Below are 26,571 nucleotides of genomic sequence, written 5' to 3'. Positions count from 1 at the left end.
ATTTTCATAAGCCCTGTTGCACAGCGGTAGAGGCATCAGAGTCTGAGTGAAATGGAGCAGTCTAAACCACACTAGTTTTTCTGTGATGTCCAGTGACAAAGAAATGCTTTGTCCCTTGAACATGTGATAATGAAACATATATGTGTTAGTAAATAAAGTGTTAGGACACAAAGTAAATTTTTATGACTTTCTCAGTCTCCTAGCTGGCTGCATTCTTACATTTTCACATTGAGTTTATGATTCTCAGGGACAGTGGAAAAAGGAGCAATCTCATGATAGCTTGAGCTCAGAACCAATTTGTACTTATAGAAATCTTTGGTGAGCATTCCAGCTCTAACCCATGTCCAGCTGTACACCCTCTAGCCACAGATCAAGACAGAATGTATTATAGTTTTTATTAGATATTTTTTATTAAGAACAAAGTATTTGAAATGAAATATATGAAATAAAATATTTTCATTTTTACCAGAGATTTTAGAAAATGGCTTGGAATGATGAGTATATTGTCATATTGCTGGTGTGTGTTGGGCTGTGTGCCAAATGGGAATATGATTTTGAGTAAAAAGTCTAGGTCATTCTTCCATTTTCTATGGTTTTCTTTATAACTAAAAATTGATTTAGAAAATGAATACTAGTGAATTTTACCCAAGAACTGAGGATACAGCATACCATGGTGTGTTAGTTAGGGTACAAGTTGGGTTGTTGTTGCAAAAGCATAACTTAATGATGGATTAGACAAGATATAAATTAATTTCTCTCTACTTAATTGTTTGAAAGCAGAGAGTTAGTAAGGGCTGGTAGAGTGTCTCTACAATCATCTATATGTGGCTTCCATTTCTGTGTCTAAAGTGGCTGCTCCTGGTCTAGCTATCACTTCTGCATCCCAGTCAATATGAAGGAGAAAAGAGGAATGCCAGTGTATACCCTTCCTTTTGAAGGCATGGCCTAGAGGTTGCACATAATACTTCTATTCATATCATTTTGCCCAGAATTTAACTGCAGGGGCACACTTTGTTGCAAAAGGAGTCTGGGAAAATTAGTCTTTATTCAGGTGGCAATGTGCCCAGCTACAATTGAGGACTTTATTATGAAAAGAAGAAGACAATGGATATTGGAGGACATATAGCCATGTCTTACAATTGTGGAAGCTGGAGTAACATGAAAGGAGGAGAGGAGGACTTAGACAGGAGACTTTTATTGATTCTACAGACAGAAAGACTTGAGGACAGCAGGATTTTAGGATTTGGTTTAAATGTGGTGTGCCCTCTCTATTGCTATGGTACAGGCCGGAGCCATGGAAACCAGGTGTGACATTGCCTTCGTTGCTCAGGTGTGGCTAAGCAGATGGCCATAGAAATGGTAAGAAAGGATTAAACCTGAGGAATAACTTGAGGAGGTGATGAATAAGACCTGGGGACAGATCAAAGTGCAGAGGAGAAGGGAGTTTCAGGGAAGACTTCAAGGTCTATAGTGTGTGAAAGCCGAAGAGAGTAGGTTACACTGACCCAAACAGGAAACCTGGGGGAGAAAACCAATTGTTGGGAAAGACAATGACCTTGATAGGCATAGTTTTCAGTGGCTCTTAATCATTATTCAGGTCTGGGACGAAAAAAGAGGTTGGTTCTTGATCCATCCTTGAATCTCTGGGCTGATTCTAAGCTCTCTTAATATCTCTTTGTTTTTTTCCACGTAAACACATTTACAAATAGCCTGGAACCTGGGAGTTTTGAGATGTGAAGTAGAATGAGATTTAAATAATATGCCCCATGACTGGGCGTATAACCTTCATCACTCTTCATTTAGTTATTTTTAGAAAATAGGCAAAATAAATTAGCCTACTAAATACTGGCAGAAAATGCATAGTACCTATGTTGATACCCAGGTTTTACTCAAATCTCATCAAGTTCTGAAACCAGAGGTTTGTGATGATCAGAGTGTTTCTCTTAGATCTTTATTTAGAGACGGGGTATCACTCTGGTGCTCAGGCTAGAGTGCCGTGGCATGTTCCTAGCTCACTGCAGCCTTGAGCTCCTGGGCTTAAGTGATCCTTCTGCCTCAGTCACCTAAGTAGCTGGGACTGCAGGTACAGGGCACCATTCACAGCTATCTCTTAGACATTTCTTTGTTATTTTACTAGAAACTTCCTTGGACTTATCTTTGAGGTCAGTTAAAGCAATCTACATATCAAAATGACTTTTTTTTTCTGGTAATGTCCAGGTAACAATCCCCAAAGAGAATTGTGTTGCAAAAATTATAGATAACTCTTCTGAATTCTTTCTAAATGTTGAAAGATGTATAAAAATTGCGTTTGGTTAAAAAACTAGATTTTTTTAAACTACTGGATGAACTCAGTCAAACAGTTTGTAAATGGTTAGTAAAGAAATAATGAGTAGTTTACCAAAATAATGGGTAGTTTGCCTAAATATAATCTCTATTTACATATTTCATCTCTAAATTTGTTTGTATGTGGTTAAGACTAGAAATTACGTTTTCAGAGACATGGCTGCCCAGGGAAATTCTGTGTGAGTATTTGTGGTGGGAAGGGGAGATTTCTTCCCTTCTCTGTGCTACTTAAGAATTGTTGGAACAGTTTAGTCTTTGTGGAGGTTCACCACTTTGGATTTGCTTGACATTTCTGTCCAGTTTCTAAACAACCCGTTTTAAAATATAAGTGAACAAGTTCTTGTCACCCTGAAGAGGAAGGTGCATTGTTGTCTATGATGAAGTGCTTTACTTTGCTGTAAAAGACATTATTTGCTTCCTCCCTTTTTATTGAACATTTCTTTGAATGGTCGGTAGAGAAGATACTTCACAAAGAACTTTGGTAATCAGTTGATTCTATTTGAATCAAGAGATCAAAATGCTGTTATGAAAATGCTGGCTAAGAGGATTACATCTTACAAGTAGGAACCAGTGGTTCTTCTGGTTTAAAAAAATTTGTTTACAATGTGGGCAGAGATAAAAAGGATATAAATATAAAATCAGACCTATCTTTCTAAATTCAGTAGTCATTGCCTGCTTAATTTCTTTTTCCCTTTCAAAATTGTCACAGGTATCAGACAGTATTTTGGGCTAATGGCCTGGAAAAATTCATTATAAAATCATTTTGAATTACTCAGGGAAAATGCAGAGCCTGACAGCTATTGCCTTCTGTTTTCCCTTCTGAATTCCTACAGTTTTGTCCACTGTGGACGTTTCTCAAATTTGGAATATAAATGAAAAGACTTTGAACTTGCTTCTGCTTGCCACAGTGGAGATCTGAACATTGATTCTGGATCAGTTGGTTTCTCCTCTCCGAGGAAGGGAAAAGCAATAATAATTGAACACATTTCTTTTCAATAGTAGTAGTTTGGCTGTAAGGATATTTAAGGTGGTAGTTTAAAATTTTTTAATGGTAACATGGGTGCACTAAAGTTTCATAGTGGGAATGCAGGCAGGCACAGAATTTAGTTCTTAGAAGAATGTATGTTTTGGTTCTCATTCTATATGAGGAAATGACTACAGTATATTGTTCTGCAGGTCTTATACATTTCAGAAGAGTAGTACCATATTTAGCTTAAAACATTAGCTTTCTTTAGAGTGAATGTATATATGTGCTTGTGTACCTGTGAGCAGACAGTAATGTTAAAAATAATCCCTGATCTGAGTGGATGTTGGCCATTCAATTTCTGAGCATTGGGCAGACTTTATAAAGAACATTGGGGAGCATTCCGATCTGTTATACCAAATAAGGAGGAAGTAGCTTACGAATGGCCGCCTACAGGTCACCAGGTTATCTGTGACATTGGGTTGGGCCTGGCAAGAACTAACAAAGGGAAGCCCAGCTATTTTATCAGCTGTATAAGAATGTGGGCACTTTTTATTCTGGGCTACTCACAACAAAGATCTGTAGTCAACAGTACAGGATTGGTGCACGTGGACTAACATGTTGGGGAGGTTGAGAAAAGGACGTTCGTAGACAACCCACCTGGATTAGGTATTAGGCACTGATTCTTAGATATATAAATAAATGCAACTGGACTACATTTTTGAAAAGATGTGCCTATTCAGAAGCACCTCGCTCTAAGTGTCACTGTATCGATATATGCACTTGCTGAAAGGTTCGTGTTTGCATTCATGGAGAATCACGTGGAGTAAATGATGTGCTAGGGCTGGCCCCTTTTGGCTCATGGGAGCCCATTGTTAGATTTTGAGAAATTTTACAAGGTGGTTGTTAAACACAGGCATTATCAAAAATTAAATTATATAAGCTTATAATTAAATAAATTATATTAAAAACAAAGGTAATGAATACCTCAAGCTCATTGCTTCCTAATTAACTTACCACATTTTACTACAAGATGGTTTTGAGTTTAATTGCAATGACCATGTTTCTATGATATCATATTGTCTATTGCACATCTCTTCCCAACTCTACGTTTGATGACATCTACTTGGTAACTTGAAATCAGGTAGACAGAGACTCAGGATACTTCCATTTTTTGTTTTTGAGGCTTTTGATATATTAAAAAAAAGTCTTGAGAATGCCAAAATAGGTTAAAACTTATGGTATATTTTAAATATTTATATTTTCAAAATACATGATACAATGTATTGTGATTCTGCTATTCACAAGACAATTTTAAATTTTAGAAAAAAATGTTAATTCGTAGTATATGAAAAGATGTGTCCTAGTCTTTAACCAGAGACCAGGGTTAAGTTGTTTACTTTTAATGGTCTTGGTTTCTGTCTGTGAGGTGTCATCTCATTTAGAGATAAAAACAAAAGTCTAAAATGGAGGCCCTTTGTGAATTCAAGCCTGGGGCCCTTGGCACTTCCAGGCACTGCCGAAAGAGGCCTTGCCTCATAATATCTGATTCTTCAACTGTAAAGTGACTCTAATGATAATAATATTCACAGTAGAGTTGCAATGAGTACTCAGGAAGATCATATATGGACATTATGACAGGTTGGGTCATCTATAAATGTCAGCTATTTGAAATTATCATCATCATCATCACTGCTTTCTTGAGTATTTATTGTGTGTTGAGCTCTGTTCTAAGAACTTGACAAACATTATCTCATTTACACCTTAAACACCTCCCTAAGCTAGGATGAAGACACACAAGTAGCTGTTTAGTCACTTGCCCAAAGTCATATAGCTGGTATGTGGTGAGTTGAAATTGGAACCCAGGTCTGATTCCACAGTCCATGCTCGATATGTCAATACTTTCTACTTATTCTTTTAGTATCCCTCACAGGGCATAGAGTAGATGTTTAATAAAAACGTTTTTGGTAACAGTGTTTATGATGCTTTTTTCTAAGATGTTCAGCCTCACTTCTTAGCTCCAGGTCAGCAGAAAATTCCATTTCTGTTGTGAGAGTGTTCAAACAGAATAACTTACTCAGATGTAAAGCCAGCACTCGATAGGAGAATCTTGAATATTTTGCAATACGTTTACTAAATGAAATGTAAAATAATTAACATACACATATATGATTTTCTTTCTGAGGACATTTTATTTTCTGGTCTTCATTTGCCATGCTATTAAGAGAAGTTTTGTTTCAGTGGTTTGTCATCTGCATTTATGAACTTCTCTCGATGAGGCTCTATAATCCAGCACATGGACACTGTTTCCCCTAATAGGATTTACCTTTATGAATATCTGGAAATCCTTCCAGAAGATTAAATTGTTTAGCTCAATATTTAATCTGTTACTTCCTTTCTAAAGACACCCCATGGATGCTGCCATGCATTTGGCTGATATGAGAAGTATTGATCAGTCGTAAACAAACACAAAAAAATTGAGAATGACCAGTGCAACTTCTCCTAGCTCCACCTTATAATTCAATTTTGATTTGAGTTGGTTTTGATTAATCTTCTTATTTGTGAGCGTGTGAATTCAAGAGCCTTGCTAAGTTTCTAAAGTTGCTGGGCATTGGTCTCTGGCGGATGGCTCAGCTAAAGAACAGTATGATTGCGTTTTTATGGTTTTCAGATATTTAATAGCTCCTTCCTGTCATTTTCTGAATGACTGAATATGGTTCAGCCCTCTGGGAGCAGTGCAGCATCGGAGAGTGGGAAGATGACTGAGGTCTGTGTACTTGACTGATTGCCTTAGTCTTAATTGTTCTCTTAATTAGCTGCAGTAGCAACGGCATCTGGGGAGAGATCACGGTATTGGTAAACAGCTTCACCTTGGAGCTCAGGGTAATGCCTTTTGGAATCCTGACAGTGAGCAGCTCATGCGCTGTCTCTCCTCAGAGACGGGGACCTGCCAAATCGCCAGCCCCCAAGGCCGATGAGCCCCCTCTTGCGATCTGTCACTCCAGCCCCTGAGAAGCAGGTCTCCAACTGTTTGTCCTTAAACAAATGATGTTTTAATATGCAAAAAGTAGGCTTTATTGGGCTGGATGGATGAACATAAAGGGAAGGGGATAGGAGGCACCGAGCAGGTCGTCCAGCTAGAAGGCAGGCTTGGCAGGAGGAGGCCCAGGAGCAGGGCTGCAGCCTGGGAGGGGCGGCTCCTCTCAAGCCATTCTGGTGTTTCCCAGGAAGACGTCACGAATGGGCTCAGCTCAGCTTGTCTCTGAGGTGTGGCTTGGCCCCTGAAACCTGGCTTGCCTATTCTTATTACCTATTTGGGATTTCTCCTCCTTTGTATTTCTCCACTGAGGTGTGGCAGGGAGACATGAAACTTCATCCCTAACTGCCAGAAAAGGAAAAAGGAGAAAGTTCACCTAGTCTGGGGGGTTTGGAACCTAAACTTTGTGTGTGTGTGTGTAAGTGACAGTCCCTTATTGTCATGCTGACCCAACCAGCATATTTTAGAGCTTGTAGAACCAGTTCAGGCTCACATTCATGTATATAATGGAAAGGAAAACAGGTGCTTAGGTGGCAAATTACAAGGTCAGTACTTAATAAATATTTCAAAAAGCTATGCAAAGCAGTAACAAATTGGCATGGAGAAGCAAAATGATCTAAAAAATGACATGAATCAGTTGTCAATATTTGCAAGGAAAATAAGGAGATCTATTGGAGTAGGACTCAAGGACATGGGAGGAATCCGTGAGGTCTCGGGCAAATTACTTACCTTTTCTATGTAGAATTCCATTTTGACGTAAACAGGTAGGCCCTAACTGCTCCACACACTTACCACACAGATCAAATATGATCAGAATGAGCTTGCTTTGAAAGGAAAAGGCATTATTGAAAACAGGCTTTAGATAATTGTGGTTATATTTTATAGTGGTTATATTTATATGTAGTTATAATTGTAACACTTTCACGATCATAGGTGTATTTTCATTGCCTTGAAGATAAAGATGCAGCTCAGACATGGTGGCATTTTGCATACATGTGTACATAGTTGTATGGTTGGTCATCTCCTTTTCCATCTCTCATCCAGGAAATAACCTTGTTCCTAATTTAACCAGCCTGTTTTTCCCTACAGGGCAAACCCGAAGAAAAGAACAACTCCAGTGTTCTGAGAGTTGTCTCTGAACCTGAGCTAGTAGAATGTTCACAGAAAAACAATGCCTGGGAATTCAAAAGAGTTAAACTGTGAGATCACGGTTTGAAGGTGTGTGTCATACTATTTTCAGGACAATACTGAAAACCAAAGTGCCAACTACTTGTAGCCATTAAAATGGTAGGGCTGCCTCTTGTCAAAAATGTAATCAGTAAGTTAACCCTGATATTATGCTAATATTGGAACCACTGCATTCTAGTCATCAAAAATACCCCCTCCCCAGAATCTCAGCTATATGATATGTTTTACCTTTGCCTTGCTATGATAAGCTGCATTTCGTGACAGCAGGGTGCTAATTATGTTAGCTATCTTTTATACATATATATGATATTTATATTATATATCATATATTTATACATAAGCTATCTTACATATATATGTATGCATATATAATATATAGCACATTATATATTATATGTGTGTGTGTGTGTGTGTGTGTGTGTGTCACAGAGAGCAAAATCTCTCTTTTGTGCTTTCCTTGGACCAAGGGAAAAGTCATACATTTTGGCAATAGGAACATTTGGTTAATAGGCACTTGATCATTATCGATATGAATAAAACACCAATACTAATGAAGTCCATAAGAATCACCTGTACAATTGTCGTTAAGGTTTTTCCTAACAGAGGCATTGTGCAATACCTTCTCATCAAAAATTGCAATTATAGCTCTGTGTTTAGCATATGCCTGAATATCAGTCCTAGGGGGCATATATTTCCTACCATCAACACAGTGTCCTGTCTCCAATGTGCTTCAGAGGGGTGTAGATTGGCTGTCTTGGTTTCCATTCCCAATATTTCTTCCCATTGTTCTTCTCTACTCTAGAGACTACAAAAGTAAATTTTCATCTTTTTTTTCAATAATGAATGGCCATCCATTTGCCACAGTTCTAGCAGGGGAAGGAAAGAACCCTAGGCCCAAGAAAGCAGCAAGGGAGGGCAAACAAAACAGTAGCAGGAACCACCTAACTGCACTCCTTGATACAAGAAATAATAAATTGATATTTGTGGAAGTCAGCTTAGTTGGTTTTTTGTTATCTATACTACAGCATTTCTAATGGAGGAAAGAAGCTCTATGAATCTGAAGAATCTATGAAGTACTAAACGTTAAATAAGTGGCCTCAATAGAAACCCCTGCTTTAATACAAACTCCTTTCTCATCTAGAGAAGCCTTGTTATCAATGATGAAGGGCTTGGCAAACTGTGGCCCCCAGGCCAATCCAGCCTTCTGCCTGTTTTTGTAAATAAAGTTTTATTGGCACGCAGTCATGCTCATTTGTTTACATGTAGCTACTTTTGCCCTACAATAGCGGAGTTGAGTAGTTGGGACTGAAGTTGTGAGACACCCTATGACCTGTCTAAATGACCTGTCCAAAGACATTTGAACTTTGTGCTTAGGGCAAACAGTTCCTTCTGGCCTTTAATAAATAGCAAAGCTCATCGGTAAAACCTTTTAAGGCATACCTTTGTTGCAGTGAGGAAGCTTTGGCAGGGTGTGCATAAAAATTAGACTTTTGGTTTTCACCAGAGACAAGGATGCAACCTGTCTGGAGGGCTTGTGTGTGTGGGTGTGGGAATGTATAGCCTCAGAGCCAGGAGCTGGCAGGCCTGTCCTCAGCCAGTCTTCTCTCCAGTATCAGTTTCCTACAAAGTGGATTCTAATTGGATACTTGTGTCTCATTCTCCTCTAAGCAGATACCAGCTCTGTTCACTTGGAAAAATATATCCCAGTGCTAGAAAAATCTGTTCCAAAAACGTTCAGTCTTTCTCAGCGCTACAGGGCTGCTTCTGTTTGTGTGTTATCAGAATACTTTGGTTGCCTACCCTTGAGGGCTTTATTTATTTATTTTTTTGGCATTTAATGAAGAAAGGGAGAAAATCTCTCAAAACAACTGACAACTCCAAAAATTACGTATTCATGAAAACTGATGAAAATAAAGTCAGCATAGTTCTTACCAGTCTTCCCATTCTATCACCTTTCTCCACTTCAGGCCTTAGATCATCATCTATCGTTAGTGAAATACTCACTCTCATTTTAGTTTTATTTTAGTGCAGGTAGTAACCGATGCATTACTCTGTCTGCACTTCCCCAAATATGCATTTATGTTTTTGTTTTGGTAAGAGAAACAAAAAAGGCCAAAGTTGTCATAGGTTTTGATATAAGTCTACACCTTATTTTGCTCTTTTCTATCTTTTGTCTTATAGATGGGGAGGTAGAAATCCAGTAAAAGAGCAGACTAGGAGAAAAGACAGCAATAGCAATACAAAGATGAATTTGATCCAGGTAGTGTTGGGAGTTAATCATTTTAGAGTTTCAGTCTATTAGTGGTTTTGGTTTTGCTTTAGAGGAGAAAATAAAAATCCTAAGCTTCCACAGAACATCTGGAAAATGAAACTTCTGCCTGCCATAACAAAACTAGCTGGAGAAGTAAGCAAGCCTCCACACTCTGGAAAATACTTAGCCAAGTGAAACCTTTAGTCATTCCTGGCCTCTGAAATGAAAAGGATCAGATCATGTGAATGTTATCCTGAAGCTTGGAATATAAGGTTGGTGGAACATCCGTCTCCTAAATTCAGGAATCTGGATTCAAGTTCCATGCGTGATTCTATGACATCCATTGACATATTAACATACTGATCCTGAAAACCAATGCCCTGGGAGATGAACTAGATACTGAATTTGCAACATGCCTCCTGTAGAGGAAGAGATTATTTTTATGATGTGTCTAAGACATTACCAGAAACTCAAGTCTGCGATGGAGGCAGTGAGATTGGAGGGTCCTGTGAAAGGACACAAAGAGAAGGAGCTATGGAATCTACCGGGCCAGTATGAACACTGCAAGTGAGCTGAGTTCTTTACCTGGAAACAGGTGCTATTCCAGTCAGAAGTGGAGATATTCTGTCTTGGTGCAACATTTATACTGCATCATACCCCCCACCCCAACACATGCCTGCCTCTCCATGGGCTGGAGGTGGTGGCCCAAGCAATCATCATTTACAAATGAGAAAAGAGAGACTCAGAGAGGGCAAGAGAACAGTGAGGGAGAGCAGAACCAGGACTTGAACCTGTCTTCTGAGGCCAATCCTTCCTCTTTTTCTGCTATGTAAACTGTCTCTGATTAGGGAGAAATTAACCACTGGTGTAAACTCCTGGAACATAACCTACAAAGAAACCAGATAGGCTCACAGGCAAATACCAGTTGAAGTTCACAAATAGTTTGTTAGGTTAACCTTGACCCTCCAGTTTACAAGTTTGTGAAGTTTGGAAAAGGAAGGTTAGGTGAGAGCCCAGGATGCTTAGATCAAAGCATTGCAATTCCTTGGCTCTGCCACAGAATGTCACCTTTACATCATGTACTTCTCAGCATGTCAACATTTCCTAGGAGCAGAAAAAGAAGAGTTTTCTTAAAGGAGCTAGTTTCAAAACAGAATTATCCCAACTGGTGCCTGAATAAAGCACTTCTCAAGCTATAGAAATCGTTGGCATTGTAAAAATCCCCTTTCTTCTCTTCGGCCATTCCCCCCGGTTTATTATTTGCAGTGTTTAAAGGATTTGTATGTCAACTTTTCTCTATTCCTTCTTTAGTACAAGGTTTTATAAATTACACCTTTCTCCTTTAAAAAGATCTGAACCTTTGTATTTAAATTGTATTTAACCTACAGCCTAAATGATTCAAGTTTAGAAACTCTTAAGTACTTAATACTAAGGATCCTATTTCATAGAAGGCTCTTTCAGAAAAGAAAGTATAAACATCATCTGTGTGAAGGGTTTGGGTGAAATGAATTTCCACAGACTGAAAATGGAAGACTTACATTGTGGGGAAGAGATGGTTTGTGATGAGAAGCCAGCTGGAACTGGAGAGTAAGAGAGCATGAAAAGGATAGGACAGGAGGGCCCCTGATGGGAAGGATAGGGCAAATATACCGGTGCACCGCAGGGACAGAGGGAACTGTCAATCACCCAGCCATTCAAACCCCAAGGGTTTTTGAGGTTTGACATAAACAAACACTCCTGTAGTCACCATCTTTCTGGCAATGTGATTATGCTGCCTTTTGAAGGAGGACTCAAAGAGTCATCAAGTCATGAGGTTTTATTGACCTCAGAGGCACTGGGAGGGGCTCCTGGAGGCATCTTGGGCCTTTGGCTTCCTGGATAAGGTGGCCTAGTCTTTACTCCTTTTCTTCTGTTTTTATTTCACTCTGCGGTGTTGGTTGGGAGGACGCAGAACCCAGAGGCAATGTTTGGAAGTGCAGAGTATGGTGCAGGAGTCATTTCCTGACAAACACTCAAGTCTGCCATTTCTCCATTCTTCCTATTTGAAGCACACCTCACCCAACTGCTGCTCAGATTAAGAAGATCCGGCAGCATCCCTGGTATCCTGGTATCCATGGCCTTTCATTGCTTCTGAAATTCTTGCTCCTTTTTGGGTGTGCTTTGTCCATTTCATAACTGGACCTTTAATTCAGCAATAGCTCTGGCCAATAGCTATTAATTATCACTTTGCTCTTGTCTTCCCATGGCAATTATTAATTAAATTTCCCAGAGAGTCATAATGAGAAATTAAAGACTGTAATAATATTTTAGGAAGCAGTGTCCCATGATCTTGGAGGTCTACATTCTGTTCCAAAGGCAGAGCAGAGTTTGTTTGTTTAATTCACAAACATTTACTAAGTCCCTTCTAGGTAGAAGGCCCCATTCCAGGTTCCGGGCATACACTGCGGATGGCTCCTGCTCTAGGGAGGAACTGAAAGTCATGGTGTGGAATGTTTTTTGATCCAACTCTTAATTCCTGTTGATTCTCCTTTCTCAACTTATGCCATTCCATCGAGGATCAGGTCCAACTTTCCCTTCTACTTTCATTACCCACTGTTCCCTCCCACAACCTTAAGGAGCACTCAGGTTAATTGCTCCTTTTCTGAGTTCCTATGGTAACTTTGTATAAACCTTTATTATAGAACTAATATTTTTATCATCATTTAAAAAACCTCAGTTGCTTCTCCCACTCTCAGTAAATTTTGCCGGGGTGAAAATTACATCCTCTTCACCTGTGTACCACATATCACCTAGCCTAGGGCTTAGCTCTTGGTGTTTAGTAAATATGGAAGTTTTGCAATTTCAAGTTGCAAGAGTGAAACAAGTTGCACTCTGATTAGCCTCAGAGTGTGGGCTCCGTTCTAAGAAAAACTTCAGAGTGGGAGCGGGGAGAACAAAGAGCAAGGTGGGCAAGGCCGTGGAGCTGGCTTTCCATGGAGGTCAAGGTTCTGCTCAATCCAGCCCCTCAAGTAGTGCTGGCCCACCCCACTGCACACTACAAGGAGCACAGTCATATCTGCTCAATCCACCTGGTGTTTCCAGCTTCAACCTAGACGCTGCCCTTTTCTATGCTCCTTGATCTCATCTTCTCTAGATACTTCTAATCCCTTAGCTTCAAGCTCCAGCTTCAAGGCTTTCTTTCTCTCTAAATTGCTTGGGCGTGATTTTCTGGCTCTGACCCATAGCTCTCCCCCTTTGATCTGATGTGGCACTTTACCCTCTGCTCTGGCATCCCAGGACCAAGGTCTTGCCTGTCACAAAGCCTCTACTGACTCATACCCCCAGAGTGGCTGGCTGACCCCGTGATAGGATTTTAGGGAAAAGCCACAATGAGCCAATCAGTACTCCATCTCTAAATTTCCTCCCTCAACATATAGCTTTCACAATAGCTCCCAGAAATATTTTCTGCTTTTATTTAAAATTCAAAGGCCTGTGGATGCGGTCATTTAAGTTTCTAGCATATATAGTATGTGCAAAAGAATTTGAAATAAATTTTTTTGGGAGGAAGAAGATAGATCTTGTGGCTGGTGGGATTCAGTTTTGGAGAAAGGCTCTACTGCAGTGCAGATAAAAGCTGGAAAGATGAGTGCCACCCATACTGTAGAAGGGGTAGACTCTAGGGGCTATCTGTTGTTTTTGCCACCCCAATATCCATTCACCTTTCTTCCAGTAAAGGTAATCTGATTCTTCCCTTTGGAACCACTGTTCCAACAACTTCAGCCTATAAAGTCCGAGTGGTGTTGAGTCAACCACTGACTTTAGGAGGGCACATATGAGTCAGGTTGGTCAGTAATACATCCTATCCCTGGCCACTGAGATGGTTCAGGGAGTGTCAAGCCCAAGACTTTCATTCAAACTTACGAGGAAGATAACTGTCCCTTTTCTCCTGTGCTTGTGGTTATGAGAGTTTTAGCGTGAAGAGGGCCACCCTGCTGGAAGGGGGTCCTGGGAATGAAGTCCATGTAGGTGAGAACACACACCAGGCATATGTGGATGGATGGACTCAACAGCCCTTGTGGAATAAAGCCAGGTGTGCTTTCTATGTTTCTACTAAGATCTTTTTTTTTTGTATTTTTTTCTTGCTCCAGTTTCAGTAATTTTTTTCTGTCATTTTGCAACCAAAGCTGCCCTGACTAACATAGCACTAGGAGAAGCATCTCTGGGTTTGATCGAGGTCAGAAGGTGTGAGCTTAAACCCCACCTGTGTCACTCATCAGCCATGTACTTAGCTTTCCAGAGTCTTGGTTTCCTTATCTGTAGAACTCAGTGAATAATGTCTATACTGCAGTGGTTTAGTCAACATTCTTGGTAGTAAGCCGCTGAAATGACTCTGGTTAACTTAAGCAGAAAAGTGCTTCATTGGAGGGATATCAGGTAATTCACAGAACTGAGGAGAGGCTGGAACCAGGCTTGCAAAATGAGTAGAGACCAAGAGGAGCTGAGCAGCCAGAACCTCAGCTAAAATGCAACTAGGACCTGCTACCTCTCCATGCACCCCTGGAAGATACACATGGCTCATAGGTCATTCCTCTTGGTGTTACTTGCTCCATATTCAAAGCTTGCCTGGGGCTGCGTATCCTGTTGGGCAGAAGGTAGACAGTTCCTTTTTTTTTTTTTTGAAGCAGAGTCCACTCTGTTGCCCAGGTTGGAGTGCAGTGGTGCAATCATGGCTCACTATAGCCTGTGCTTCCTGGGCCTAAGTGATCCTCCCACCTCAGCCTCCCAAGTAGCTGGAACTACAGGTGCATACCACCATGCCTGGATAATTTTTGTAGAGATGAGGTTTCACTATGTTGCCCAGGCTGGTCTTGAACTCCTGGGCTCAAGTGACCTGCCAGCCTTGGCCTCTTAAAGTGTTGGGATTACAGGACAGGAGTGAGCCACTGTGCCCAGCCAAGTTTCTTTACAAGGTTTGGGTATTGAGCAACCCGGCATAATGACAAAAGTTCACAACAAAAGAGCTGCTGTGAGAATGGTATGAAGTCACGGCTGTAAAAGCCTGCCGTAATGTTCTATCAAGGCTAGTTTCTCTTTCTCTTCCTCACATTTCTGATCAGGGCTGACCCTACTGATCTCTGTCTTCAGAGAACCAACCCTGCCCAAGCCCCAGATCTTACAGGCCACACGAGGCTGGACAGAATTTTTCCTCCTCTGTACACCAAGACACTTAATGACTTTTCCTCTTACTAGATATCGCTTCATTCTGTCAAGTTTTCCCAACTTTCCTTTGCTGTTTGTAGTGACAACTACTCCTTTAGACTGTTAGATTCTTGAGGACATAGTTAGCATCTATTGCATCATCTCCCTAAAAGTGCTTAGGTTATATTCTAACACATGCTAGCTGACTTTTCGATCAATGTTTATTTACTGATTGGTTCAAAATTAGGACTGGCTGTTTGACCATTTCAGGAAGACCGTGGATGGGTTGTATTTCTTATGCCAATACCTGTGCCTGGCATATATAAGTATCCAATACGTATTTGTTGAATGAATGGGTGGATGGTATATAGTAGGTGGCCTCTAGTACCACGCTACAGAAATATTGAATATAGCTGCAGCAACATTGCTCTAAGACTGCTGCTCATTCTTGTAAGTGGGTCCTTGTGCTGTGACACTTGATAACTGTCTCACCCATTGCCACCAGATCAATGTAAATGATAATAGTGGGTGGCTTACTGAGCGCTGCCTAATCTCATGTAAAAGACAGAGGTGTGCACTGGGGAGTTGAATACCTCATTATATGGTGGACAGGTGGGCTGGGCATTCATTCCAACAATAGGCATCTAGGAAGACCTATTATGTACTGGGTACTGATATACAAAGATGACAGAAATGTAGCCTGTGCCTTTGAGGAACTCGGAGGCTAGTGGGCTCACAAAGTCTGGCTTCTTAGATGCTCGGAAATGAGTCCTTACCAAAGATTGTATCCTTGGGAAGCATAAATAAAAGGTGGAAAGATTGCCATATGTTGGCGTAGGTTTTAAGTTCCAGAGAATTCTCTTGGAGAAAAGATTTCTAAACATTTGTTTTCTATAATTCAGGCTTACTCAGTATAGTCTTCCTTGTTTCCTGACATCTCCAATATCTCTCAAGATAGCTTATTATCAAAGTTCTAGGACTTAGTCTTGCCCAAGTCTTTTTGCTACCACAAATTGATAATTCTGTGTATGCATATGTGTGTATCTGTATGTGTGTGTGTGCATGCACATGCATGCATGCATGTGTGTATGTGTACATGCATGTGTGTGCATAGATATATGTGAACATGCATGTGCATGCATATGTGTATACATGCACGCACATGTATATGCATGTGTGTGTGTGCTTGCCCATGTTCATGTGTGGAAATGATGAGTACAATGACAGAAGGGTGGAAACCAGAGCTAGATGAAAGAGACAGTAGGAATGATGTGTAACTTAGCTCTTTTTCTTTCTTAACTCATCATCAGTGACCCTGTTAATGTTTTGTCTGTTTAACGAATTGGTATTAGTTAATTACTAGGGCCATTAAATGTTCAAGAATCTCCAGTTCTTTTTATTCCATGAATTCCTAGAGCCTGGAGGTGGCACAGCCAGGCAGACAGGGATGAAAGGAGATTTGTTCCCAACTGGCTTCCCCTCTGCAGTCTCTGGCCAGCCTTTAATGATGAACATTTACAGCCTCCTTTCAGGGCTGCCCATTCATTAAAGGAGTTAATGCAGTTTCCTCTATGGTGACTCTGGGAGGAAATTAATTCTCCCCCAGTGCCTAGTTCAGTGCCCCAGGCTTAGAAGATGCTCAATAACACATTGCTCATCACTGCTGCTCATCTGCCCTGTGCAAGAGCTTTGGAACTTGGCCTTCTGCTCGGTGAATTTTCCATTCTTAGTGTTTCTCCCAAATGCACTCAATTGTTGCACAATCCCACAAAGGTCATATGGTCCATGCACCAGGCATGTAATTTGCTGATCTCATGATTAGACATGCACACAAACCTCAGTGCTATTCTAATGAACTCTGCAGTTGGCCTTTGGATTGTTTCTCCCTAAACAAATCTCCTAGGCACATATGAATGGAATTAGTCTTCTGATCACTCTGACCTGCTGCACACTGTTGTTGAATACTTTCAGTCTGTAGTACTTCCTTGGTTGTGGGCAGCCCAAGTTTCTGTGATCAGGGGCACATACCTTGGTTCTGGGTGCCCTCCTTGGGTCGACAATCGCCAGGTGAGAGGGGCCTCACACTTAGTCTCAATGTGCTTTGGATGTAGAAGTTTTGGGAAGATTTCTGGATTATTTCTTTCTCTGATTTTATTCTTTTGTTGTCTTGGCAACTGGAATAATAGTCTTAAGTGTCTGTGTTTGTATATTCTTTGGAGAATATTTTATCACAAATCTTTTCCAAGAATGCCTATCTCATGATGCATTGATTATTCCTCAGTGTCTTCCTTTTCTTTTTCTGTATATGCTTGTTTTCCACAGTTGGGAGAAAGAAATGTTTGTATGATGTAAACAGCCTCTAGGTTGAGGATTAGGAGTGCTCGGTTAGCACTTTACCTCTATGGCCTTCAGTTTTCCAGATTAAATGGACCAGATGATTTCTTTAAGCCCTGAACTGCCACGACCCTAAGCCAGAATTAGGTAAGAATGTGCCATTACTTGCTGAGATCCTCGCAAGAATCTTCTGCATTATGCATGGGAATTTTCCGATTCTTCACTCTTCATTGACTGGAATTTTTTTTTTTTTTTTTTTTTTTTTTTTTTTTTTTTTTTTTTTTTTTTTTTTTTTTTTTGCTGAAATATGTTACTTCATTACCTCAGTCCTCGGTATTTTGTGGAAGGGGTAAATGCTGCCGTGTAAACACATGATACTGGCAGAAGGCTGGTGCTGCCTCAAGCCAGCGTTTTACTGTGGTTGGAGTAAATGTCATGGAGGTTTCTTCCTGAAACCTCTTCTGTTATTCTTGAACAGAACAGATCTTGAACAGATCTCTTGTGCTTTCCCCCTTCCTTCTACAGTTGGTACCCCTTATCTCCTCTTTGTCATTTATCAACTTGAGGGCTTCAGGGAAAAACTTCAGACATCCACGAGGAAGTGAATCCTCATAGAGGGCTGCCCTGGAGGCTCCTGAGAGGGTGGGGTGTCCAAATGGATTGGCTTGGAATCCCTGACACCCAACTACAGATGCTTCCTTCAATGTTGACTTTGGAGCCATTTGATTCTGCTTGTGTGTGATGGTTGGGGAGGGATCTTTGGTGCCTGTGGCAGGATGGCTTCTCCTTTGCCATACCAGGTACACATTTCAAAGCCAGAACTGAAATATCAGCTTCAGTCAGGATAAATTTTCCTTATATCATTGGTCAGTAAAAGCAATATACATTGCAATAAAGGAAGACAGCGTTTTTCCTTTATTGTAGCATTTAGGTAGAAAAGAGAAATACAAAATCATAATAGTGTATGATATGACTTTAAATGATAAATGCATGCTTATCGTTTAAAATGTAATAATATCACTGGCAATGACATACCACTTGTTAAAATGTTGAAGCACTTCTCTACTGGGTGGTAAAGAGCTGCTGCCTTACATTTCCTGTGTGGTCATGCTGCCACAGCCTCTCTGGTCATTACCTCTGGGCCCCCAGGATGTCCTGATCATCCTGGCATAACAGGTGGCCTCCTGCAAGGCTGCTACAGCTCTGAGACTACTGTTTGTTCCTGTAGATGGGTGCTCTGACTGTGTCACTTGTTAACTACAGTGTGCATTACCACTAGATCAATGCAAATGAAAATAATAGTGATGGGCTCCCACTCTGTGTCTAGGACCGTTCTGTAAACTCTGGAGGGAAGTGGCCCTGTTTCCATTCTTAGGGCCAGACACACACGAGCACTCGATAAACATTCTCTCAGCAGTCAGTGATCTCATGCGATTCCATCAGTGACATTTTAAGGCAGGTGTTTTAAATCCAGTTTTGTGATTGCTAAGAAGATGTCCTAAAGAATTCAAATAACATGTCCTGAGTCCAGCTGAGAGGTGAAGGAGTGGATATTTCAACCCAGGAGTGTCATGGCACGTTAAAAGACTTCACTCTTCTAGGGTGCTTGAGATGTTCTGAAACCTCACAGGTACCTGCTAACTTGGATGGTCTGTGATTCCTGATATTGAAGGTAAATTGGTTTTATGTTCCCCAAGAAGGATGGGTGGGAGGAAGGACACTGTGTATGTGAAATGGAGCAGGAGGGATGGGCTGTGGATACAGGAAAAGGGGCTCTAAGATCATCTTGAGAGATTAAAACACACCTGGCCCCCACTACCAGACCCCATAAACCAAAAAGTCCTTCCCTATAGGAAGAGGAGAAAAAAAGACGAAATTATATGAGAGGAAACTACACATCGAGCATCATACCACCATACCTACTCCCCCATTAGCCTTCTGTGAATACAGAGAAGGGAGCATCAATATTCCAGAGGTACTAATGGTTTCTAATTAAGGCAGAGACATAGAACTAAGTGTTTAGAGGCCTTCTTTGCTATGTTAAATAAGACCAGAGCAATTGGAGGAAGCTGCCCAGAACAGGGAGACTGGGTGTTCAAAAGCCAAGCCTCTCAAGCTTCTGAGTTTGTGTAGAGCCCCTTGGTAGCTTACCCTGGCTTCCTTGTATCATCAGAGTTGCATAGAGACAGAGAACACAAGCCTTGGGCTATGTTTTAGTAATTACAGTTAATAAAATTCATTAAGTGATTATAAATTAATGTCTAACAGTCTCATTTTAAAACTTGTGTGTTGATAGGCATAGATATTAGAAAAACTGTTAACCCATAATAATAGTCATCACTTATTTAACTCCTATACTGTCCTGGGCTTTAGATATTTTGGTCTCATTAATCTTCACAACACCTTTATGAGACAGTTATTTTGATTGTGATAGTTTGGATCTCAATTCTTCACTCCCTCTGTGGATTTACAAAGTCTTCATGGGGGCAGAGTGCACTTTCCCCCAACTTGACTTGAGATTTGGTTATGTGATTGCTTTGTCCAATGGGATCTTAAGAGACGTGATTTGCCCAAGGCCTTTAGATATGTTTGCACAGCCTGGCTTGCCCCTCTGTGCTCCCGTGGCTTGCCATGAGAAGAGAATCCCTGTGTTGCCACTGGTCCAAGAAGATCAACCCACAGCCTGGAGCTCAGCCCTGCTGACTGCAGCCAATCCCAGTGGACCTTCAACTACTGGCAAATCTGTGAGCAAGAGAATAACTGCTTTTTAAGGGACTGAGATTTTTGAGATTATTTGTTGTGCAGCAAAAAAAGGACAAACACACAATCCTAATCTCCAACTGCAGAAGCTGAGGTTCAAACAGGTTGCGTAGTTTGGCCAGAATCACTGAAATATCACAGCACAGGCTGGATTCAAACCATGGGTCATCTCATTTCAAAGCTACATTATTGTTTTGGGAAAAGTGTCCTGTATTGGAGCAAGCATAAGGTTAAATATGATGAATATATTAAAAGTACCTCTCCAAGCCTTATACCTAATGGAGAGGAGGGACAGGGCATTAGAGAATGGTTACCAGAGAATCACCTCTCCTTCCAGGATGGGGCCCTTTAACATAGGAGTGAGAGAGCTTGCTGGAAATATTCCAGGATGTGGTGGCACCTAGCAACCCTGAACACCACCCAGTGTTACCTGCTTCCCAGCCCCATTAATGATGATGCCCCTCCTGGGCCATAACAGGCAGAGCTTCAGCAAACCCCTTTCCTGAATGTTTAATATGCCGGAGGCTTATTTAGATTCTACATGGGGAGCCTCATTTTTCTTTTATTAATTGTAATGAGAGTTATTTTTGTTGCCTTAAGTATAAAACATCCCTCTGGGGAGTTCTGGGCCCATTATAGACATGAAGAACCCAATCATCTTCTGTCCTTATAACAAGCCTAGGAGGGAGGCAAGTCAGGAGCCACTTAATCGGAATTGTAATAGGAGAGGAAATTTCTGAAGGCTTTACAATGGAAAACTCTAAGGGAAACAAATGAAGAACTAAAACTTGGCTGCTGTTGTTAAATCAGCCCCACAGGGAAGAGCCCAGGACACACAGAGGAGAAAAGGGGAAGAGGAAAAGGAACTAAGATGAGAGAGAATAGTGGAGGGAAGGAGAGCCAGAAGGACAAAGGCAGGTTCTGAGATCCGGAGACAAGCTCTGCTGGGTGGGCAATTACTTTCATGGCTTGCCAACAAGCTGCCCCATTCAGCTGATGCCACATTTGTATATTTTTAGAGTTGTGGACGCATCCCTGGGACTGACCCCAATTCAAAGGGATGATGAAAGCTGAAGAAACTTCCCTGTTGAGGAGCAGCCAGCCTTGTATTTGTATCCTCATACCAAGGGCAAATTTACTTTGGAAACTTCTTCCCCAATTACTTTCCTAATCAAACACTTTTACCTAAAGCATTCTAAATTAACTGCTTTCAGCCTGAATGCAATAATTCTGTATTTCCTGATTTAATTTTGGCTAACATTCCGTCTATGACTATCCTCTCCCAAGGACACACCAGGCAAAAATCTCCAAGAATAAACATTGAATAAAGGGTTTTGCTGTCTATATGCTAGGTGAAGTTTCCTAAGACCTTCTTCTTCCACATTCCTGCCAGCAGTTTTGGGGCCGTTTTACAGCCTCTTTCCTCTTTAGCAGAAAGCATTCATGAACCATTAATTCATGAAATCAATCCAATAATGGGCTTGTTCACAGGTTTGGGACAAAGCAAGGGGAGTTGAGAAGAAATTTTTGGTAGACAAGAATGCTGAGCTTGCTACCCAGGGTCCTAGCATGGCAATGTGGGAAATATCCCCCACGTGTGATAAAACCTTTCCATTATTAACCTGCACAGGATATTGAAGTGGAGCCTACATGATTATACAGTGAATCTCAAATAGTGGCTTTTAATTTTTCCAGAAACTATCAACCTGCTCAAACTACCTACCTCTTGCTGCAGCCTGTCTTACTTCCTGAAACTTTGGTCATAAATCCACAGTGGCAGCTATCTTCTGAGTTTTCTTCAGATCTTCTCAGCACCCTCTGATTTGTATAGGTTGGGGCTGTGAAATAAAATGCCATAATTTAAATTGGCCTGAGAAGCAATTTGAAGAGTTGGTTCTTGGCTTAGAGGCTCTGGTGTGGGTGGACGTCTCTGTAAGAGAGCTGACTGAGGGGTCATCACTGGAGAGCAGGGTTGTCTACCTTGGTGACACAGCTGTTGATGTTAAGAGACCTTCAGACATTAGGCTGCTCTAAGCAAGTCTGAAAATAAGTCTTTGGCTCTCTCACAACCATTTCCTGTGCTCCTTTATGACTCCTTGATCCTGTTTTCCTCATGCCCTGAGCATTCAGGTTGCCTCCTGGTTACACTATGTGTCCATTTGGCCTATTTCCCCTTAAAGGCATCACATCCAGAATGGCTTGACTCCTCATTCCTCCACACTTCCATTGAAGCCCTGTCAATTATTTTAGTTAATTGTCTGCAAGGGAGGCTCCTTGCTCCCCCAGCCACACTTTGATTCCATCTCCAAGGAGGAAGAATTTGACTGTGCATAGATGGTCAGGCTTGAAGGCATTCACTGGGTCTCATTTTCTAAGATATAGATTCTTATCTAGAATGGGGTAAATAAACCCATTTTGTGGCAACCACCCCCTTAGTCTTTCCAGATACAACTCCTTCCAAGGACCTAGAGGAACAAGGCAGGGGCTGTGTGGAGACTTGGCCATGCTTGGCTACGCGTAGAGAGTCCTAGACTTGTAGAATCTGTCTATTTCTCTCTCTCTCCCACTGTGTTGCCTACTCTTTCTTTATAAGCTTTGCCCTTCAGGAGGCCAGAGGTAAGAAGTACCCTTTTTCCATGATGAAAGAGGTAGTCCTCTTCCCACTTCCTTTAAAAAGCTAAGTGAAAGCTAAAATAATGTTAAGGGAAATCAAGCCACTTCAACCTTCTCAGTCTAGCAAAGAGGAGTTCTGACAGGCAGCAGAGCTAACTAGGGTTAGAGATCTACCTTATGGTTTGGGGCCAAAGCATCAGCTGCTAGCAAAGGATAAATGTTCTCGCCATTGTCCTCTGTGTGTATAGATTTCTAGACCACTTGTGGGGTGATGTGGCTAGCTGAAACCAGGATTCTGAGCTCCTGGGCCTCTCTGAAGAAAGGTCTTAATTTTTGAAGATCAGATGGTTATGAGACCTGTTCATCTGTAGCTCCATCTCCTGACCTTCCCACGCTTATCTGAAGTAGGTGTAAGAAATCCAGCAAACTTTTATAACTACCTAAGGCTAAGATGTGAATGACTGAAAGTCTACCTCTCCAAGTAGTACAGGTTGGATATCCCTCGTTCAAAAACCTGAAATCTGAAAATGTTTGAGCACTGACATGATGCCAATAGTATAAAATTCCACATCTGGCCTCATGTGATGGGTCACAGTCAAAACTTTGTTTCTTGCACAAAATTACTAAAAATAGTACTTAAAATTACCTTTAGGCTATGTGTATAATGTATATGAAACCTAAATAAATTTCATGTTTAGATGTAGGTCCATCCCCAAGGTATCTCATTATGTATATACAAAAATTCCCAAATACGCAAAAATCTGAAATTCAGTACACTTCTGGTCCCAAGCAGAAGGAATAAGGAATACTGGATAAGAAATACTCAACCAGTATTTACATTTTAGGTGTCAAGAATTAACTCTAATGTCTTTCTCACAAAGATATTGTGAACTCTGCTGACATACTCCCGATCAACTGAATGATGAGTTTCCTGCTGTCTTAGATAGCATTTAAAAATAGACACCCATGCAAAAACAAACACACCCCACACAGCAAAGCATTCAGGGAGTTCATTTCTTTAGGTTTGCTCACACCTGGCATAGCATCATGGGCAAAATTATTTAAGCATCTTAAGGGCATTAGTAATTCCCCAACAGCAGCACAGAGGGTGATATGGTTGAACATATGTCATATAATCAGATTTTTAAAATTTCAGCTCATCAATTGATGATGATAATATACTTGGGCATTGCCCATGTTGTTAACCTCAGCAATCAAAATAAAGTAATTATACTAATTAGAAGCCTCTTAAAACCCAGCTCAGTGTCCTTGTGCATGAGAGGCAAGCTGTGCCACAGTCACTTCACAGAGCTCGGAGACCCCACAAAGGTCTTAGGAGCTCCTCATGGGGCCGGTAGCCACATTGTCAGGGAAAAGGAGAATTAGAGGTGAGTCTAGAGGGAGATGGATAAACCTTTCACTCAGAAATGGCCTTAGATGCTGGAAAGAGTTGCAAGTGGCCGAATGGGCCTGATGGTCTGGAACCAGAGATTTAAAAAGCACTGAAGCCCGGTGAACTGTGACTGTCCCAAGCATTCTGGCAGACGAAGTCAGTCATCTACTTGAGTGGGATTGCTGACAGAGTATTAAAGGAGACCCAGTAGATGCACAGTTATTTGGATACCTCTCTACTGGGAATTGAAGTGACCATATGCAGACCTGCAGGGTAGCCACATTTTATTACCACGTATCTTGAGCTGACAGCCAGGCTAAGTGAGTAAAATGTGGTGAATCTGAAGGTGATCATGGTAAAGGGAAGCCTAGTTATTGAGTCAGAAATGGATATACTATCAAATGTGAGAGCTCAGATCTGGGAACAATGAATGAAAAAGTGGAGAAGGGTCAAGGGTATTGTACAGCTTGAAAAAAGGAATGAGACTGGGCACAGTGGCTCACACCTGTAATCCCAGCACTTTGGGAAGCCGAGGCGGGCAGATCACGAGGTCAGGAGATTGAGACCATTCTAGCTAACATGGTGAAAAATACTAAAATACATACTAAAAATACAAAAAATTAGCCTGGGGTGGTGGTACGTGCCTGTAGTCCCAGCTACTCAGGAGGCTGAGGCAGGAGAATCGCTTGAACCTGGGAGGTGGAGGTTGCAGTGAGCCAAGATTGCGCCACTGCACTCTAGCCTGGGTGACAGAGCGAGACTCTGTCTCAAAAAAGAAAAGAAGGAAAGGTACAAAAATGTAACTAAACTGATTGTTTCTGAAAATCATGGCACCTAACACTTGTTTGCAAGAATTATACTCATTGTGGCCTTGAATATTTTTCATACTCTGACCTACTTAAAGACATCATGCTCCCCAAATTTCCTACTCTACAGTAATAAAGCTATAATAATAATATGCATTACTTCTATAGACAAATGACATGGCAGGTATAAAATAATATGCATAAAGCATTTACTATTAGATTATTAGAGCAGTAGGAAAAGTGACTTACATTAACTTGCATTATAGGAGTAAATGGGTGAATAGGGTAAAAACAAATGGATGGAAAATTGGGAAAGCCACCAAAAGCCTTGGAAGGCTTATGTGGTATAAAAATAACCACAGATCTTACAGACTAAACAGTAAAATTGCTCAGCTAATTCATATCTTACATTGAGTGACTTAAGTGAAGATAAGTTGATGGGAATAATTGACAAATGCACACAAAAATTAAGTCAGTACTCAAAACATTACAGAAATAGAAGGAAATTCAGGATTTGCAAAATTAAGATAAGTAATTCCAGGAAAACCAACTAATATGTTCTTGGGCTTGACAATAACACCAATTAGATCTCACCAAGAGTGTAACTCAAATATGATGTGTGATTGAATTGTTGGCAAATGTTTGTCAAGTTCCTAATATCTAATGGCTACAGCATCGTGGTTGTGAGAGAATCATCTGGGCAGATGAACCATGGAATTGTCAACCTATTGTCATCTTAACAGAAGGTTACTGAAGCAATCTAAATAACACTTCACTAGAAAGTTGCAGGTTCTGACTTGCAAATAATATAGTCCAAGAGCTCCCAATAACATATGACAGTAATGCAAGATGTTCCCTGCAAACGCCATGTCAGTCAGACATAAAGGTTGATTCATGACATCTGGAAACAGCTGCCTTTTACTGAAAGACAATGAAATTTCAAATTGCATTAAATATAGCCTGCTAATATGCTTACCTGCCATCACAAATCATTGGCAGACATTTGGGGCTCAGATTTCCTCACATGTCAGAAAAATTAGGTAATGAGTAATAAATACAAAAGATGTTAGAATTTGGACAAGGAGGTAACAACCAGATCCCCAAATAGGTCAAAAACAGCAAAGCCAATCAAAACCATTTGGGACTGTGACTGTGGTTATCCAAAAGTGACAGGGTCTGGGAGTACATGTGGATGAACTGAGCTATAACTTTATTCTTGAAAGACTGTCTCCATTCAACAACATCAATATATATCACGCAGAAACCTACTATTATATTAGTGTACTGCTGTCTCATCATTGCTAGTTATATATGATGCTTTTTTCAGAGCTTAAATTTAGGAGTCAGGAATAACAGGAGTCAAATATAGGCCCTTCAATGTGATGTTCCTAAAATACTTTTTTTTTCCCCCCACAAAGTCTACTGTTTGTCATCTTTAACATGGAGATGCCAATGGTACCAGCATCTTTGGGTTATTATAAGGTTTGAATCAGATTAAAATCAGACAATGTATGTAAAAGGGCTCTTTTTGCAGATGAAATTCAAAGTCTGGCTGAGTAGAGAAATTTGTACTGTGGTAGATGATTCTAATCCCAAGGTTTGCTTTTAGCAAATCTCTCTACCATTTGATGAGTTGTCTAATAACAAGTTTTTTTTTTTTTTGCCATATAGAGAAGATTATTTGGAGGATTTTTTTTTTTTTTT

The sequence above is a fragment of the Rhinopithecus bieti genome, unplaced genomic scaffold (genome assembly GCF_001698545.2).
Source record: "Rhinopithecus bieti isolate Rb0 unplaced genomic scaffold, ASM169854v2 scaffold_19018, whole genome shotgun sequence".
NCBI classification, from domain to species: domain Eukaryota; kingdom Metazoa; phylum Chordata; class Mammalia; order Primates; family Cercopithecidae; genus Rhinopithecus; species Rhinopithecus bieti.
Note: the sequence above shows the minus strand (reverse complement) of the source record.